This window comes from Triticum urartu, chromosome 2A, assembly GCF_056163025.1.
Source record: "Triticum urartu cultivar PI428250 chromosome 2A, HENAU_Tu73, whole genome shotgun sequence".
Classification (NCBI taxonomy): domain Eukaryota; kingdom Viridiplantae; phylum Streptophyta; class Magnoliopsida; order Poales; family Poaceae; genus Triticum; species Triticum urartu.
Window position 1 is genome coordinate 113,167,922 of NC_141874.1, and position 17,507 is coordinate 113,185,428.

General features: G+C 52.1%; 1 pseudogene; it reads right to left on the reverse strand.

Moving 5' to 3' along the window:
- LOC125535274 (ribonuclease 1-like) overlaps positions 1-17,456 on the reverse strand; it is a 79,816-nt pseudogene extending 62,360 nt beyond the window's left edge.
- Between the last annotated feature and the right edge of the window lie 51 nt (positions 17,457-17,507).

A 17,507-nucleotide genomic window follows, 5' to 3' on the forward strand; every position in this document is an offset into this window, starting at 1 on the left:
ACCTCAAGGGTCTGCCGGAACCCGAACTCTGACATTTGGCGTGCCAGGTAGGGGTGCGCCGGAATTCGTCTTCCACCGCTCCGTTCTCCTCCGACCATCGTGCCCATGTCTGATGCATGTTGGGCCCGCGCGGAGCATCGGGCCGCCCTCGCTTCCCACGTCACCCAGACAGCCCCTGTCGGCGGGCGCCCTCGCCGTTCCCCGTCACCTGCCGTCAACGCTGCCACCGGCCCGGCGGGGGACGAGCGGCAAGCATCGTCCCGGCATTTGTCCGTGCGGCAAGACAGCCACACCGCAACTCACTCGCTCACCCCAGCTGGTTCTTCGTCCTGCGTGCTCCGCGCACCCACGGAGCCCCGCAATCTCTTCCCCGCCTATCGCGCTGCACCAACACCCCCAGTCGTTGCGACCCTCTTGGGCGGCTCGCAGGCGCCGCCTACAAGTTACCACGTCAAGCCATTCATCCGCCGGGTCAGGGCCGCTCCCACACGGCAGGGGGCTCCCCTGGGTCGGGCGGCGCCCGAGACCGGCCTGAGCTTCTGCCCGGAGGACCACCCCTCCAACTCGGTCGGCTCGGGCGCGCTCCCCATGCTATGCACCCCCACCATCTGCCAGGTGGCCGTCACCAGAACTCTTATCGATGGCGGGGCGGGCCCCAGCGTGCTCTCAGTCGAGGCCTTCAACCTCCTATGCATACCCCTGGAACGGTTGCAGCCCAGCCGGCCCTTCTCAGGCGCTGGGGGCAGGTCATCCAGCTCCTTGGGGCAGATCCGGCTCCTAGTGATCTTCGGCACTTACGACAACTTCCGCATGGAGCTGGTCGACTTCGACATCGCCCACATCGGCCTCCCCTACAACGCCATCCTCGGCTACCCAGCGCTGGCCCAGTTCATGGCCACGACGCACCCGGCGTACAACCTCATGAAGATGCCCGGGAGCAGCGGTGTCCTCACCGTGCACGGGGATACCGGTGATGCTCTGTGGGTGCTCAAGCTCGTCTTCAGGACAGCAGCGTTGGCACAGCCTGCCGACTTGGGGGCCCCCGAGCCCGAGGGGGCTGCGCCCGCCAAGAAGAAGCAGTTGTTCATCCAAGACAAGGCAGAAACCAAGCAGGTACCCGTCGATGAGGACGGGTCCACCAACGCCACTTTCACCATAGGCGCCCACCTCAAACCCGAGCAGGAGGAGGCCCTGGTCGCGTTCCTGCGCACAAACAAGAAGGTATTCGCTTGGGAGCCGGACCAGTTGGCAGGGATCCCCAGGAGCGTAATCGAGCATCACATCAACGTGTGCCCCAACGTGCGCCCAGTGAAGCAGAAGGCCAGGCGGCAGTCCACAGAAAAGAAGGCCTTCATCGTCCAAGAGACCCGCAAATTAGAGGCCGCTGGGGTCATTCGCGAGGTCCGATACCCAGACTGGTTGGCCAACCCTGTCGTTGTGCCAAAGAAGGGAGGGAAGGAACGCATGTGTGTCGACTTCACCAACCTCAACAAAGCGTGCCTGCAAGATCCGTTCCCGCTCCCCCGCATCGACCAGATCGTTGATTCGACTGCGGAATGCGACTAGCTGTGCTTCCTGGATGCCTTCTCTAGGTATCACCAGATCAAGATGGCGGTGGAAGACGTCGAGAAGACGGCCTTCCTAACCCCGTGTGTGGTGTACTGCTAACCTGCATGCCATTCGGGCTGCGTAACGCAGGGGCGACCTTTCAGCGGCTGATGCATATCACCTTGGGCCAGCAGCTCGAGAAGAATGTTGAAGCTTACGTCGATGACATCATGGTAAAATCTCGGGAGGCCAGGACCTTGATACAAGACCTGGTGGAAACCTTTGCGAGCCTCAACGCAGTGAACCATCGGCTCAACCCAGAGAAGTGTGTGTTCGGAGTCCCCTCGGGCAAGCTCTTGGGTTTCCTCGTGTCCCATCGAGGCATCGAGGCTAACCCGGAGAAGGTCAAGGCGGTGGAAGACATGAGCCCGCCAAAGACCCTCAGAGAAATACAGAAGCTCACGGGGCGCGTGACCGCGCTAGGGCGCTTCATCTCCAAGTTGGGGGAACGAGCCCTGCCCTTCTTACAGCTAATGAAGAAAAAGGGGCCCTTCGAGTGGACTGAAGAGGCCGACAAGGCGTTCCAGGATCTCAAGAGATACCTGACCAGCCCACCGATCATGGTGGCCCCGCGCCCTCAGGAGCCCCTGGTGCTCTACCTCGCCGCCACTCCCTACTCCGCCAGCACAGCCTTGGTAGCAGTCAAAGAGGAGCGCCGGATCAAAACTATGGCAGCAGCCCAGGATAAGGCAGAACAGGGACAAGGAAGGCCCACAGAAACCGCCATCACGGCTGAGGAGGATCAGCCGCCGCAGAGGGGCGCACCAGAGGCGGAAGAGGCCCCTCTTCCAGATGGCCAGTCTCAGGAGGCCCCATTGCCTCAAGAGGCGCCAAGGTCTCTGAAGGGAGCCACCAGCACTGACACACTCCACCTCGTTGAGCACCCAGTGTACTTTGTCAGCACAATGCTGCGGGATGCAAGAGCACGGTACCCCATGCCTCAAAAACTCCTCGTCGCGCTACTAGTGTCTTCGCGCAAACTGCGGCACTATTTTCAGGGTCACCCCATCAAGCTTGTCTCGTCATACCCCGTGGAGAGGGTGCTCGGGAGCCCCAATTCAGCTGGGAGGGTCGCTGAGTGGAACATAGAGCTGCAAGCGTTTCGGCTTGAATTCAGCACGACCAGAGTCATCAAGGGAGCAGCGTTGGCAGATTTTGTGGCAGAATGGACGGAGGCGCCAGGTCTCAAGGCCGACGAGGATTGGTCCCTGTCCCCGGGAAGTGAGGCTCCAGAAGGCTGGGTCATGTACTTCGATGGGGCGTTCTCCAGACACGGCGCAGGGGTTGGGGCGGTGCTTATATCGCCCACCCAGGACAAGCTCTATTACACCGTGTAGCTTTGTTTCCAGCAAGGCGAAAAGGTCTCCAACAACATAGCGGAGTATGAAGGTTTGATAGCGGGCATGAAGGCCGCGGCTGCCCTGGGGGTGAAACGCCTCACCATCAAGGGCGATTCGCGGCTCCTTGTCAATTTCTCCAACAAGGTGTACGAGCCGAAGGATGAGCACATGGAGGCCTACCTTGCAGAGGTCCGCAGGATGGAGAAGCAGTTCTGGGGGTTGGAGTTGCAGCATGTGCCCCGTGGCACCAATCAGGAAGCCGATGACATCGCCAAACGTGCGTCCAGGCGGTTACCTCAGGAGCCTGGCGTTTTCGAGGAGCGGCTCGTCAAGCCTTCAGCCTTACCGTCATTATCAAACACGGCTCGGCCCAGGGAGGAGCTCCCTCAGCCACCTACCTCAGGAGCTCCGGCTTGTGGCCCGGCCTCCGAAGCATGCCTGCTCCTGATGATGGAACCTCAGGAGGGATGTTGGATCATGGAGCTCCAGAGCTACCTAACGCAAGGGACCCTGCCGGAGAAGGAGGAGGAAGCAGAGCGAGTGGCGCGCCAGGCCACGGCATACTGCATCAAAGATGGAGAGCTCTACCAGAAGCGACCAAACGATGTATCCCTGCGCTGCATCTCCAGGGAGCAAGGGAAGGAACTACTGGAAGATATACACGGTGGAGACTGCGGACATCATTCGTCATCACGGACCCTTGTTGGCAAGGCGTTCCGCAGTGGGTTTTACTGGCCCACCGCGCTCAATGATGTCGTTGAACTAGTGAAGGCTTGTGGGGCCTGCTAGTTCCACGCCAAGCAGATCCATTAGCCGGCAAGGGGCTTGCAGACTATCCCCCTTTCGTGGCCATTCGCAGTCTGGGGGCTCGACATCTTGGGTCCGTTTCCTCAGGCGCCAGGGGGCTACCGCTACCTTTACGTTGCCGTGGACAAGTTCATCAAGTGGGCAGAAGTGGAGGTCGTCCGCACCATTCCTGCGGGTTCTGCAGTCAAGTTCATCAAGGGCATCGTGAGCCGGCTCGGGGTGCCGAATCGCATCATCATGGATAACGGTTCGCAGTTCACCAGTAACCTCTTCAAAACATACTGTGCTAACCTTGGAACGCAGATATGCTACGCTTCAGTGGCGCACCCCCGAAGCAACAGCAAGGCCGAGCGAGCCAACGTGAAGGTCCTGAGGGGCCTCAAGACCAGGACGTTCAAGAAGAAGCTGGAGGCTTGCGACAGAGGTTGGTATGACGAACTGCAGTCCGTGTTGTGGTCCATCCGCACCACCGCGACCAAGCCGACTGGAGAGACCCCGCTCTTCCTGGTCTACGGAGCAGAAGCAGTCCTCCCTCACGAGGTCAGACGTCGCTCCGCGCGGGTCCTGGCATTCGACGAGGTGCAGCAGGACGCCATGCGGGGGACGGACCTCGTGCTAGGGGAGGAGCGTCGCCGGGAAGCCGCGCTGCGAGCGGCGAGGTACCAACAAGCACTGCGGCGATATCACTGCCGCAACATCCGCCCCAGGACTCTTGAGGTAGGAGACCTCGTGCTCAGGCGGGTTCTCTCCAGGGAGGGATTGCACAAGCTCTCTCCCATGTGGGAGGGCCCGTTCAAGGTTGTTCATGTTTCCAGGCCCGGCTCCGCGCGCTTGGAGACTCAAGAGGGAGTGCCGGTCCAGAATGCATGGAAAATCCGGCACCTCCGGAGGTTCTACCCCTGAAAAGGCCCGGAGGCTGTGAAGCAAGGCGAGTGCCTGTGAAGCTATCGCGTTTTGGAAAAGGCCCGAAGCCTGTGAAGCAAGGTGAGTGCCTGTGAAGCTATCATGTTTTGGAAAAGGCCCGGAGCCTGTGAAGCAAGGCGAGTGCCTGTGAAGCTATCGCGTTTTGGAAAAGGCCCGGAGCCTGTGAAGCAAGGCGAGTGCCTGTGAAGCTATCGCGTTTTGGAAAAGGCCCGGAGCCTGTGAAGCAAGACGAGTGCCTGTGAAGCTATCGCGTTTTGGAAAAGGTCCGGAGCCTGTGAAGCAAGGCGAGTGCCTGTGAAGCTATCGCGTTTTGGAAAAGGCCCGGAGCCTGTGAAGAAGGCCAGCGCCTGTGAAGCTCGCCGCCCGTGACACTCTCACGTAATAATGAGTTGGGGCTATACACGCCCCGGAGTCTCAGGAGCGCCGGCCTCAGGCCCTGGGGCTCCCTCCCACGCCCAGTGGCAGCACTTAGCTCCGCGCTGGTGAGAAGACGTCGAAGACTAGACTAGGTGCCAGACGCGGCTTTTCATTTGCTTTCCGCAGTTGGCTTGTTCCTCTTTGTTTGGGGTTTTATTGAAGTTGCTGCCGTCTTTGGCTTGCGGTTCTTCGGCTTTTCGCTCTCCTGCCTCGGTTTCTCTTGTGCAAGGCCTCGCGAGGGGGAGAGCCGAGCGCCCTCGCGAGTGTTCCTATCCTAGTCACTCAAAGAGTTCATGACTTGGGCCCCTTACAGGAGCACCCCTCCAGTCCGTGCCCCACGGGCACCGCGACACAAACAAAGGGCCTGGGTCGGTCCCCCCCCCCACGGCCGAGGCCGGGAACTATCCACGCTCGGGCACATAGCCGGAAGGTATGGTAACGAAAGCAAAACGATGATTAACAAGCAATAACCCAAACACGCCCCCGCGGGGCTCCACACTATTGTCTTTGTTACGCAGGAAAAAGGGAAAAGGAAGAACAAATCTGGCGCGGCTCGCCTCACACCGGCCCGCAGGGAAGGCCCGAGCTGCCTCCAGAGCTTAGGCGGACTCCCTCTCGCGCTTCACCAGGGCGCGGCGGCGGGTGGACACGTCGCCACCCCCCAAGCAGACACGATGACGTCGAGGCTGATCGCGGCCACCGCTAGAGGAGTCATCGCCTAAAGAAGAATCGGAGAAGCTTGGGGAACCCCGAACGCCGCCAGCCATGCGAGCGCTACTCTCTCCATCATCACCGGAGCTGGGTTCCCAGCCGTGGTCATCACCCTCGGGGCAACACCCTGCACGGCGACCATCTTCCCCAAACACCCTCACGTAGAGGGTGACGTCGCCGTCGAACTTGAAGTGCAGGGTGCACCGACGGCTCAGGCCACGCGCGCGGGCAAACGTCTGCCAACCGCGGGCCAGGGACAGGCTCCCGGCCGCGGAGACCTCCAAAGAGACCCATGAGGCCCGGCTGCAGCAGCCATCGGCCTGGAGCCAGAGGCCGCCCGGGGCGCCGGCCGGGAGCTCGCCGAGGAGGAAGCGAGGAAGCGGAAGACGGGTGCTAGCCGGCTCCGCCGACCACACGATGAACTCCGGCAGCACTTCAGCAGCACGAACGTGCGGCCTGGGGGGAGCGCAGCCGGAGCGCGCCCCCCGGCTGCAGCAATCCGCCCGTCGCCGTGCTGAAGATCGCCTCCACGGCCGCGGGGAGCCACCGTGGTGGCCACAAGATGCTTGCGAGGGCGCCCTCGGCCGCGCTTGGGTGGGGGAGAGGCGGACTCAACCCGGCAAGCCTTCCCCTTCTCGGCGGCTGAGAACCTTCTCGACGGGGCCATGAAGAAAAAGGAGAAGCAAGGGGGGATGAACTGGAAGGGCGCGCGCCGGTCCGTACTTATGGCTGGCGATGGCCAACCAACGGCCCCCACAATCGCAGGTAATTATGACCCGCTTTGCATGCAGGGACTTGTCCAATCCGTGCAGTTGCCAAGGCGCCGTGGGGAAGTGGAGACGCCCACGTCCAATCAACCGCCATGCGGCGCCCAAGGCCAAAGGCTGTTAGGGCCCGCGGCGCTTCGCTCTTGCCCTTCTGCCTCCCTGCACGGCCAAGTCCGGGCGCGCCTTGGGCCCGGGGGCTACTGTCGGCGTTCTAGGAATGGGGGTCCCCAGACTTGCCTGCCTGCGGCCTGCGGCGTGGCTCAAAGGGGGGCCCAGCACGGCCCATCTTCACCAACACAAACTCAAGACCCTCGCGAGTGGCCAAGCCTCGCGGGGCGGACGACACGGAGCTTCCTCAGGCACGCCCTCGTCAGGCTGGCTCACGAGGAGGCAGAGAGATCAAGGCGGGGTACCTCGCGAGGTGCCCGTGATGCAAGCCATGACGACTCAGGGTGCCAGGCGGGTGCCAGCCCGCGCAGCGTCCTCCTTTCCTCTTTGGTGCAAAGGGGGCAAGCGCAGCCGCGGAGTACCGAGGCATCAGGCAAAGGTTGCCATTTCGGTGCAACGAGACCAAGACCAGGAGGACCACGAGACGGAGGTCACCATGGAGCCTAAGACGGCATCATCACCAGAGCTTTGCGCAGGCGAAGACTACTTTTGTCAGGATAGTTGATACTTGCTGTCCCCTTTCAAATTAGCCCGCCATTGTTGGCTCCCTTCCCGCTCAATATTTGGGGAGAGGACCAGGGCCACTATAAATAGGACTGGCCACCCACGTAGCAAGGGGTTCGGCTCAGTCTCCTCCAAGGGCTCGACAAGTAGAGAGGTGGTAAGCAGAGAGAGAGAGTGAGATAGAGAAAGGTGGCTGAACTCCTCCTAGCAGTTCATGGCCCCAGCCAAGAACAGACCCTTGCGAGGCTGTTCTTCCTTGTACAGTTCATCATCATCAGCCCAAGAGGCAATCCACCACACCACACACTGGAGTAGGGTATTACACCACAACGGTGGCCCGAACCAGTATAAACCCTGTGTCCCTTGTGTTGTTCTTTTCATAGCTTTGATCCTAGCGTGGTGGAGGGGTGCAGGAAGGTAGGAGGCGAAATCTCCGCACGCACCCCAGTGTTCGAACCTCAAGGGTCTGCCGGAACCCGAAATCCGACACATAATCTCATAGTCATAGAACATGTATAAGTTATGAAGAAAGCAATAACAACAAACTAAACGATCAAGTGCTAAGCTAACGGAATGGGTCAAGTCAATCACATCATTCTCCTAATGATGTGACCCCGTTAATCAAATGACAACTCATGTCTATGGCTAGGAAACTTAACCATCTTTGATTCAACGAGCTAGTCAAGTAGAGGCATACTAGTGACATACTGTTTGTCTATGTATTCACACATGTATTATGTTTCCGGTTAATACAATTCTAGCATGAATAATAAACATTTATCATGATATAAGGAAATAAATAATAACTTTATTATTGCCTCTAGGGCATATTTCCTTCAGTCTCCCACTTGCACTAGAGTCAATAATTTAGTTCACATTGCCATGTGATTTAATACCAATAGTTCACATCACCATGTGATTAACACCCATAGTTCACATCGACATGTGACCAACACCCAAAGGGTTTACTAGATTCAATAATCTAGTTCACATCGCTATGTGATTAACACCCAAAGAGTACTAAGGTGTGATCATGTTTTGCTTGTGAGAGAATTTTAGTCAATGGGTCTGCCACATTCAGATCCGTAAGTATTTTGGAAATTTCTATGTCAACAATGCTCTGCATGGAGCTACTCTAGCTAATTGCTCCCACTTTCAATATGTATCCACATTGAGATTTAGAGTCATCTGGATTAGTGTCAAAATTTGCATCGACATAACCCTTTACGACGAACCTTTTGTCACCTCCATAATCGAGAAACATATCCTTATTCCACTAAGGATAATTTTGACCGTTGTCTAGTGATCTACTCCTAAATCACTATTGTACTCCCTTGCCAAAAACAGTGTAGAGTATACAATAGATCTGGTACACAGCATGGCATATTTTATAGAACCCATGGCCAAGGCATAGGGAATGACTTTTATTCTCTTTCTATCTTCTGCTGTGGTCGGGCTTTGAGTCTTACTCAACTTCACACCTTGTAACACAGGCAAGAACTCCTTCTTTGACTGTTCCATTTTGAACTACTTCAAAATCTCTTGTCAAGGTATGTACTCATTGAAAAACTTATCAAGCGTCTTGATTTATCTCTATAGATCTTGATGCTCAATATGTAAGTAGCTTTACCGAGGTCTTTCTTTGAAAAACTCCTTTCAAACACTCCTTTATGCTTTGCATAATAATTCTACACTATCTCCGATCAACAATATGTCATTCACATATACTTATCAGAAGTGTTGTAGTGCTCCCACTCACTTTCTTGTAAATACAGGCTTCACCGCAAGTCTGTATAAAACTATATGCATTGATCAACTTATCAAAGCATATATTCCAACTCCGAGATGCTTGCACCAGTCCATAAATGGATCGCTGGAGCTTGCATGTTTTGTTAGCACCTTTAGGATTGACAAAACTTTCTGGTTGCATCATATACAACTCTTCTTTAATAAATCCATTAAGGAATGCAGTTTTGTTTATCCATTTGCCAGATTTCATAAAATGCGCCAATTGCTAACATGATTCGGACAGACTTAAGCATAGATACGAGTGAGAAACTCTCATCGTAGTCAACACCTTGAACTTGTCGAAAACCTTTTTTGCGACAATTCTAGCTTTATAGATAGTAACACTACTATTAGCATCCGTCTTCCTCTTGAAGATCCATTTAATCTCAATGCCTCGCCGATCAATGGGCAAGTCAATCAAAGTCCATACTTTGTTCTCATAGATGGATCTCATCTCAGATTTCATGGCCTCAAGCCATTTCGCGGAATCTGGGCTCATCATCGCTTCCTCATAGTTCGTAGGCTCGTCATGGTCAAGTAACATGACCTCCAGAACAGGATTACCGTACCACTCTGGTGCGGATCTCACTCTAGTTTACCTACGAGGTTCGGTAGTAACTTGATCTAAAGTTACATGATCATCACCATTAGCTTCCTCACTAATTGGTGTAGTAGTCACAGGAACAGATTTCTGTGATGAACTACTTTCCAATAAGGGAGCAGGTACAGTTACCTCATCAAGTTCTACTTTCCTCCCACTCACTTCTTTCGAGAGAAACTCCTTGTCTAGAAAGGATCCATTCTCAGCAATGAATAACTTGCCTTTGGATCTGTGATAGAAGGTGTACCCAACATTTTCTTTTGGGTATCCTATGAAGACGCACTTCTCCGATTTGGGTTTGAGCTTATCAGGTTGAAACTTTTCCACATAAGCATTGCAACCTCAAACTTTAAGAAACGACAACTTTGGTTTCTTGCCAAACCACAGTTCATACGGTGTCGCCTCAACGGATTTAGATGGTGCCCTTTTTAACGTGAATGCAGCTGTCTCTAATGCATAACCCCAAAACTATAGTGATTAATCGGTAAGAAACATCATATATTGCACTATATCCAATAATAGTACGTTTATGATGTTCGGACACACCATTATGCTGTGGTGTTCTAGGTGGCATGATTTTGTGAAAATATTCCACATTGTTTTAATTGAAGACCAAACTCGTAACTCAAATATTTTACTTCTACGATCATATCGTAGAAACTTTTATTTTTGTTACGATGATTCTCCACTTCACTCTAAAATTCTCTGAACTTTTCAAATGTTTTAGACTTGTGTTTCATTAAGTAGATATACTCATATCTGCTCAAATCATCTGTGAAGATCAGAAAATAATGATACCGGCCGCGAGCCTCAATATTCATCGGACCACATACATCAGTATGTATGATTTCCAACAAATCTGTTGCTCGCTCCATTGTTCCGGAGAACGGAGTCTTAGTCATCTTGCCCATGAGGCATGGTTCGCAAGCATCAACTGATTCATAATCAAGTGATTCCGAAAGCCCATCAACATGGATTTTCTTCATGTGCTTTACACCAATATGACCTAAACGGCAGTGCCACAAATAAGTTGCACTATCATTATTAACGTTGCATCTTTCGGCTTCAAGATTATGAAAATGTGTATCACCACGATCGAGATCCAACAAACCATTTTCATTGGGTGTATGACCATAGAAGGTTTTATTCATGTAAACAAAACAACAATTATTCTCTAACTTACATGAATAAATGTATTGCAACAAACATGATCCAATCATATTTATGCTCAACACAAACACCAAATAACATTTATTTAGGTTCAACACTAATCCCAAAAGTATAGGGAGTGTGCGATGATGATCATATCAATCTTGGAACCACTTCCAACACACATCGTCACTTCACCCTTAACTAGTCTCTGTTCATTCTGCAACTCCCGTTTCGAGTTACTACTCTTAGCAGCTGAACCAGTATCAAATACCAAGGGGTTGATACGAACACTAGTAAAATACACATCAATAATCTGTGTATAAAATATACCTTTGTTCACTTTGCCATCCTTCTTATCCGCCAAATACTTGGGGCAGTTTCACTTCCAGTGACCAGTCCCTTTGCAGTAGAAGCACTTAGTCTTAGTCTTAGGACCAGACTTGGGCTTCTTCACTTGAGCAGCAACTTGATTGTCGTTCTTCTTGAAGTTCCCTTTCTTTCCCTTTGCCCTTTTCTTGAAACTAGTGGTCTTGTTAATCATCAACACTTGATGCTCTTTCTTGATTTCTACCTTCATCGATTTCATCATCATGAAAAGCTCGGGAATCGTTTTCATCATCCCTTGAATACTATAGTTCATCACGAAGTTCTACTAACTTGGTGACGGTGACTAGAGAATTCTGTCAATCACTATTTTATCTAGAAGATTAACTCCCACTTGATTCAAGCGATTGTAGTACCCAGACAATCTGAACACATGCTCACTGCTTGAGCTATTCTCCTCCATCTTTTAGCTATAGAATTTGTTGGAGACTTCATATTTCTCAACTCGGGTATTTGCTTGAAATATTAACTTCAACTCCTGGAACATCCATATGATCCATGACGTTCAAAACGTCTTTGAAGTCCCGATGCTAAGCTGTTAAGCATGGTGCACTAAACTATCAAGTAGTCATCATATTGAGCTAGCCAAACGTTCATGACGTCTGCATCTGCTCCTGCAATAGGTCTGTCACCTAGCGGTGCATTAAGGACATAATTCTTCTGTGCAGCAATGAGGATAAACCTCAGATCACGGATCCAATCCGCATCATTGCTACTAACATCTTTCAACTTAGTTTTCTCTAGGAACATATCAAAAATAAAATAGGGGAGCTAAACGCGAGCTATTGATCTACAACATAGATATGCTAATACTACCAGGACTAAGTTCATGATAAATTTAAGTTCAATTAATCATATTACTTAAGAACTCCCACTTAGAAAGACATCCCTCTAATCTTCTAAGTGATCACGTGATCCAAATCAACTAAACCATAACCGATCATCATGTGAAATGGAGTAGTTTTCAATGGTGAACATCACTATGTTGATCATATCTACTCTATGATTCACGCTCGACCTTTCGGTCTCAGTGTTCCGAGGCCATATCTGCATATACTAGGCTCGACAAGTTTAACCTGAGTATTCTGCGTGTGCAAAAACTGGCTTGCACCCGCTCTAGATGGACGTAGAGCTTATCACACCCGATCATCACGTGGTGCCTGGGCACGACGAACTTTGGCAACGGTGCATACTCAGGGAGAACACTTTTATCAAGAAATTTAGTGAGAGATCATCTTATAATGCTACCGTCAATCAAAGCAAGATAATATGCATAAAAGATAAACATCACATGCAATCAAAATATGTGACATGATATGGCCATCATCATCTTGTGCCTTTGATCTCCATCTCCAAAACATCGTCATGATTTCCATCGTCACCGGCATGACACCATGATCTCCATCATCTTGATCTATATCAATGTGTCATCACATGGTCGTCTCGCCAACTATTGCTCTTGCAACTATTGCTATCGGATAGAGATAATTGTAAAGCAATTATTTGGCGCTTGCATCTTATGCAATAAAGAGACAACCATAAGGCTTCTGCCAGTTGCCGATAACTTCAACAAAACATGATCATCTTATATAACAACTTATATCTCATCACGTCTTGACCATATCACATCACAACATGCCCTGCAAAAACAAGTTAGACGTCCTCTACTTTGTTGTTGCAAGTTTTACGTGGCTGCTACGGGCTTAGCAAGAACCGTTATTACCTACACATCAAAACCACAACGATAGTTTGTCAAGTTGGTGTTGTTTTAACCTTCTCAAGGACCGGGCGTAGCCACACTCGGTTCAACTAAAGTTGGAGAAACTGACACCCGCTTGTCACCTGTGTGCATAGCACGGCGGTAAAACCAGTCTCGCGTAAGCGTACGCGTAATGTCGGTCCGGGCCGCTTCATCCAACAATACCGCCGAACCAAAGTGTGACATGCTGGTAAGCAGTATGACTTATATCGCCCACAACTCACTTGTGTTCTACTCGTGCATATTACATCAATGCATAAAACCTGGCTCGGATGCCACTCTTGGGGAACGTAGTAATTTCAAAATTTTCCTACGCACACGCAAGATCATGGTGATGCATAGCAACGAGAGGGGAGAGTGTTGTCCTCGTACCCTCGTAGACCGAAAGCGGAAGCGTTAGCACAACACGGTTGATGTAGTCGTACGTCTTCACGATCCGACCGATCAAGTACCGGACGCACGACACCTCCGAGTTCTGCACACGTTCAACTCGATGACGTCCCTCGAACTCCGATCCAGCCGAGCTTTGAGGGAGAGTTCTGTCAGCACGAGGGCGTGGTGACGATGATGATGTTCTACCGATGCAGGGCTTCACCTAAACACCGCTACGATATGATCGAGGTGGATTATGGTGGAGGGGGGCACTGCACACAGCTAAGAGATCAAGAGATCAATTGCTGTGTCTATGGGGTGCCCCCTGCCCCCGTATATAAAGGAGTGGAGGAGGGGGAGGGCCGTCCCTCTCTATGGCGCGCCCTAGGGGAGTCCTACTCCCACCGGGAGTAGGATTCCCCCTTTCCTAGTAGAACTAGGAGCCCTTCCAAGTAGTAGGAGTAGGAGGGAAGGAAAGGGAAGGGAAAAGGAGAAGGAAGGAAGGGGGCGCCCCCCTCCCTAGTCCAATTTGGACCAGCCCATGGGGAGGGGTGCGGCCACCCTTTGAGGCCTTTCTCTCCTTTCCCGTATGGCCATTAAGGCCCAATACGAATTCCCGTAACTCCCTGGTACTCTCGAAAATACCCGAATCACTTGGAACCTTTCCGATGTCCGAATATTGTCGTCCAATATATCGATCTTTACGTCTCGACCATTTCGAGACTCCTCGTCATGTCCCCGATCTCATCCGGGACTCCGAACTCCTTCGGTACATCAAAACACATAAACTCATAATATAACTGTCATCGAATTTTAAGCATGCGGACCCTACGGGTTCGAGAACTATGTAGACATGACTGAGACACGTCTCCGGTCAATAACCAATAGCGGAACCTGGATGCTCATATTGGCTCCTACATATTCTACGAAGATCTTTATCGGTCAAACCGCATAACAACATACATTGTTCCCTTTGTCATCGATATGTTACTTGCCTAAGATTCGATCGTCGGTATCTCAATACCTAGTTCAATCTCGTTACCGGCAAGTCTCTTTACTTGTTCCGTAATACATCATTCCGCAACTAACTCATTAGTTGCAATGCTTGCAAGGCTTAAGTGATGTGCATTACCGAGAGGGCCCAGAGATACCTCTCCGACAATCAAAGTGACAAATCCTAATCTTGAAATACGCCAACCCAACAAATACCTTTGGAGACACCTGTAGAGCACTTTTATAATCACCCAGTTACGTTGTGACATTTGGTAGCACACAAAGTGTTCCTCCGGTAAACGGGAGTTGCATAATCTCATAGTCATAGGAACATGTATAAGTTATGAAGAAAGCAATAGCAACAAACTAATCGATCAAGTGCTAAGCTAACGGAATGGGTCAAGTCAATCACATCATTCTCCTAATGATGTGACCCCGTTAATCAAATGACAACTCATGTCTATGGCTAGGAAACTTAACCATCTTTGATTCAACGAGCTAGTCAAGTAGAGGCATACTAGTGACATATTGTTTGTCTATGTATGCACACATGTATTATGTTTCCGGTTAATACAATTCTAGCATGAATAATAAAGATTTATCATGATATAAGTAAATAAATCATAACTTTATTATTGCCTCTAGGGCATATTTCCTTCAGCACGGAGCAAAGCCCGGATCTGCACCAAACCTCGACCAGCTTCTGACTGGGAAGGTTGAATTGACTCCTCTATTCGGGCCGCAGCTGCGAGATTCTGGATCGGAGTTCGGTATACCTGAGTTGGAGGCGGAAAAAGTTGGCGTCGACAGGACTCGGGGATACGCTGCCGAGCACGCTCGTCGAGTGCACGCTGGAGGTTCTCCAGTCGAGTGCGCTCAGCCAAGTTGGCCAGGCGCGCGTCCTCCAAGGCCTGCGCCTCAGGGGTTTCTCCAACGATAGGAGTGTGGAGCGCATCCATGTTCCGGCGGCGAAGTTCTTCCCTCCGCTGCGAAGAGAGGGGTTCGGGGCGGTACTCTTCATGAACACGCAAAGGAATCGCCGCCCCCATTGCCTCCGTCTTCACGGGTGAAGCCGGGAGGATTGCATGGTCCATTGGCCATTGAAATTTCCGCCGCAGGGTCGCTGCTGTCGCACTCGGATGCAGTCTCTACGGAGCCAGTCGACAGATCAAAAAGGCCGTAGAGAGTTTCGTCGGGCTTGATTGCCGCGACTTGGGGGGTGACCGACTGGCGAGCCACCACATGCCTCACCCACCGCTGAATCCTCGATCGACCGAAACGTTTACTCCGACGGGCTACAGGGAGGGAGGTCAGCGCAGGAGCCGACTGATACTGAGTCGACGGCTGCCGTAGGAGGATGCCACGGACGCACGCGCGAAAGTGCGTTGCCCCGCGGACGGGGAGCGCCTCGACGTCAAGTGGCGCTTCTTGGAGCCAAGCGGAGTTGTCGGCGACTAATACGAGCGCGCCGAGACGGATCTCGTGGCCCTCGGTCAAACCTCCGCCTGAAACAATGTTGATGGGGATTGGCAAAAATCGCAACTTCTCCAACAAGTCGCTAAGACACCTGCCTCAAGGTGGGCGTCAACTGTCGTGGTTCTAAGTCTGACAGTAGAATGGGGGGTAGGAGAGTAGAGGCAAGATCCTAGCTATGGAGGAGTTGTACACGGAAGTTTTACGAGTTCATGCCCTTCTTGGAGGAAGTAACAGCCCTATGTCTCGGATCCCGGAGGCGGTCGACTGGATTATATGCGTGTGAGTTACAGGGGGTGCGAACCCTTGTCCCAGAGGAGGGCGTGGCTTATATAGAGTGCGCCAGGACCCCAGCTCCCCTCCGTTACACAGGGTGCAATGTTCATAAAGAGAGAGCGTTACAAGTAACGTCTGTAATAAAGTGCTACGAATGATCGTTAAATATATGAGTAAATGCCCGATCGTTGCTGTCCAGAATGGCTTTAGATCTTCTTGTACGTCGAGTGGTCTTTTACATGGTCGAGTGGTTGAATAGTCGAGTGACTCAAATAAGAAGTAGACTCCGAGTGGATGGTAGGTCGAGTGGATTGCGCTCGACGCCTTTATTGGGTCCACCTTGTTTACTCTCGAACTTCTTTGCTTCTAGGGCAAGGACCTTAGGTAGGACGTATAGGTCAGGCCTATTACCCTAACCCAGGTCTATGTCCTCATCAGTCCCTTCCTTGATGGTGTCACTGATGCTACTCAGGAAGTAAGTCTTGTCGTCCGACGGCACGATCCCAGCGTCAGCGAGGATGGCGGTGAGTTTGTGATGGGCCTTGAGCCCGAGCGCCGCCGCGAAGTAGCCGTGCTGGCCCAGGCCGGAGCAGGTGCCGTGCTTCTCCCACTCGTGGGTCCAGAACTCGATGCTCTTCCCGCCCTTGCACGCCAACGTCGGCCAGTTGGCGTCCAGCTCCTTCACCAGGTCCTTGATCTCCCACAGCTGCAGGGGCTCGCTGTTGCAGAACTCCGGCTAGCACTTCTTCTTCCCCTTGGTCACCATCTCGATGACGCCGTCGAGCTCGCCTTGGGTCTTGCACTTGGCGTAGTTGGGCCAGAGCCCGTGGATGCTGAAGTCTGTCGCCGGCTTGCCGGCATCCGGGAAGCAGCACCCCTTCTTCGTGTCACAGAACGACCCCGGCCACTTGAAACAAAATTCGCACGTCCAAAAACAAGACGACCATCGTTAGATTCATCGCTTTTTTGGAAGGAATCGCACAAATTTTAACATTGCAATGCATACCAACATCTGAACAAGATGCAATCTACAGATTGGAAATTGCTCATCGATTAGTATAGCATTATTGTTACTCACTTGCTGAACAAGGTAGAAGAAATCGAATTATTCCGCCGAGGAGACGGCCGCGAGAGAAAGCAGGAGCAGAGCCGAGAGCGCAATAGTGTTAGACTAAGTATATAGCATATATACGTGTTGTAACATAACCTGTGTTTGTACGGTTCCCTCTTATAAATATATGATAGCCGTACCCACCAAGGGTATCGAGCATTGTTCCAAACCCTAGTTTGTTTAACATGGTATCAGACGACGCGTTCGATCCGCACCGTGCTTCCGCTTCCTCTGTCGCCGCCGCGTCGGCCTCCACCGCCGTGCCGCCTCCGTCAACCCTAGCGATGGACTCGCCGTTCATGGCTTCTGCACCGCTCGCCTGGGCCCGGCCAAGTGCTTCATGCCCGCCCGC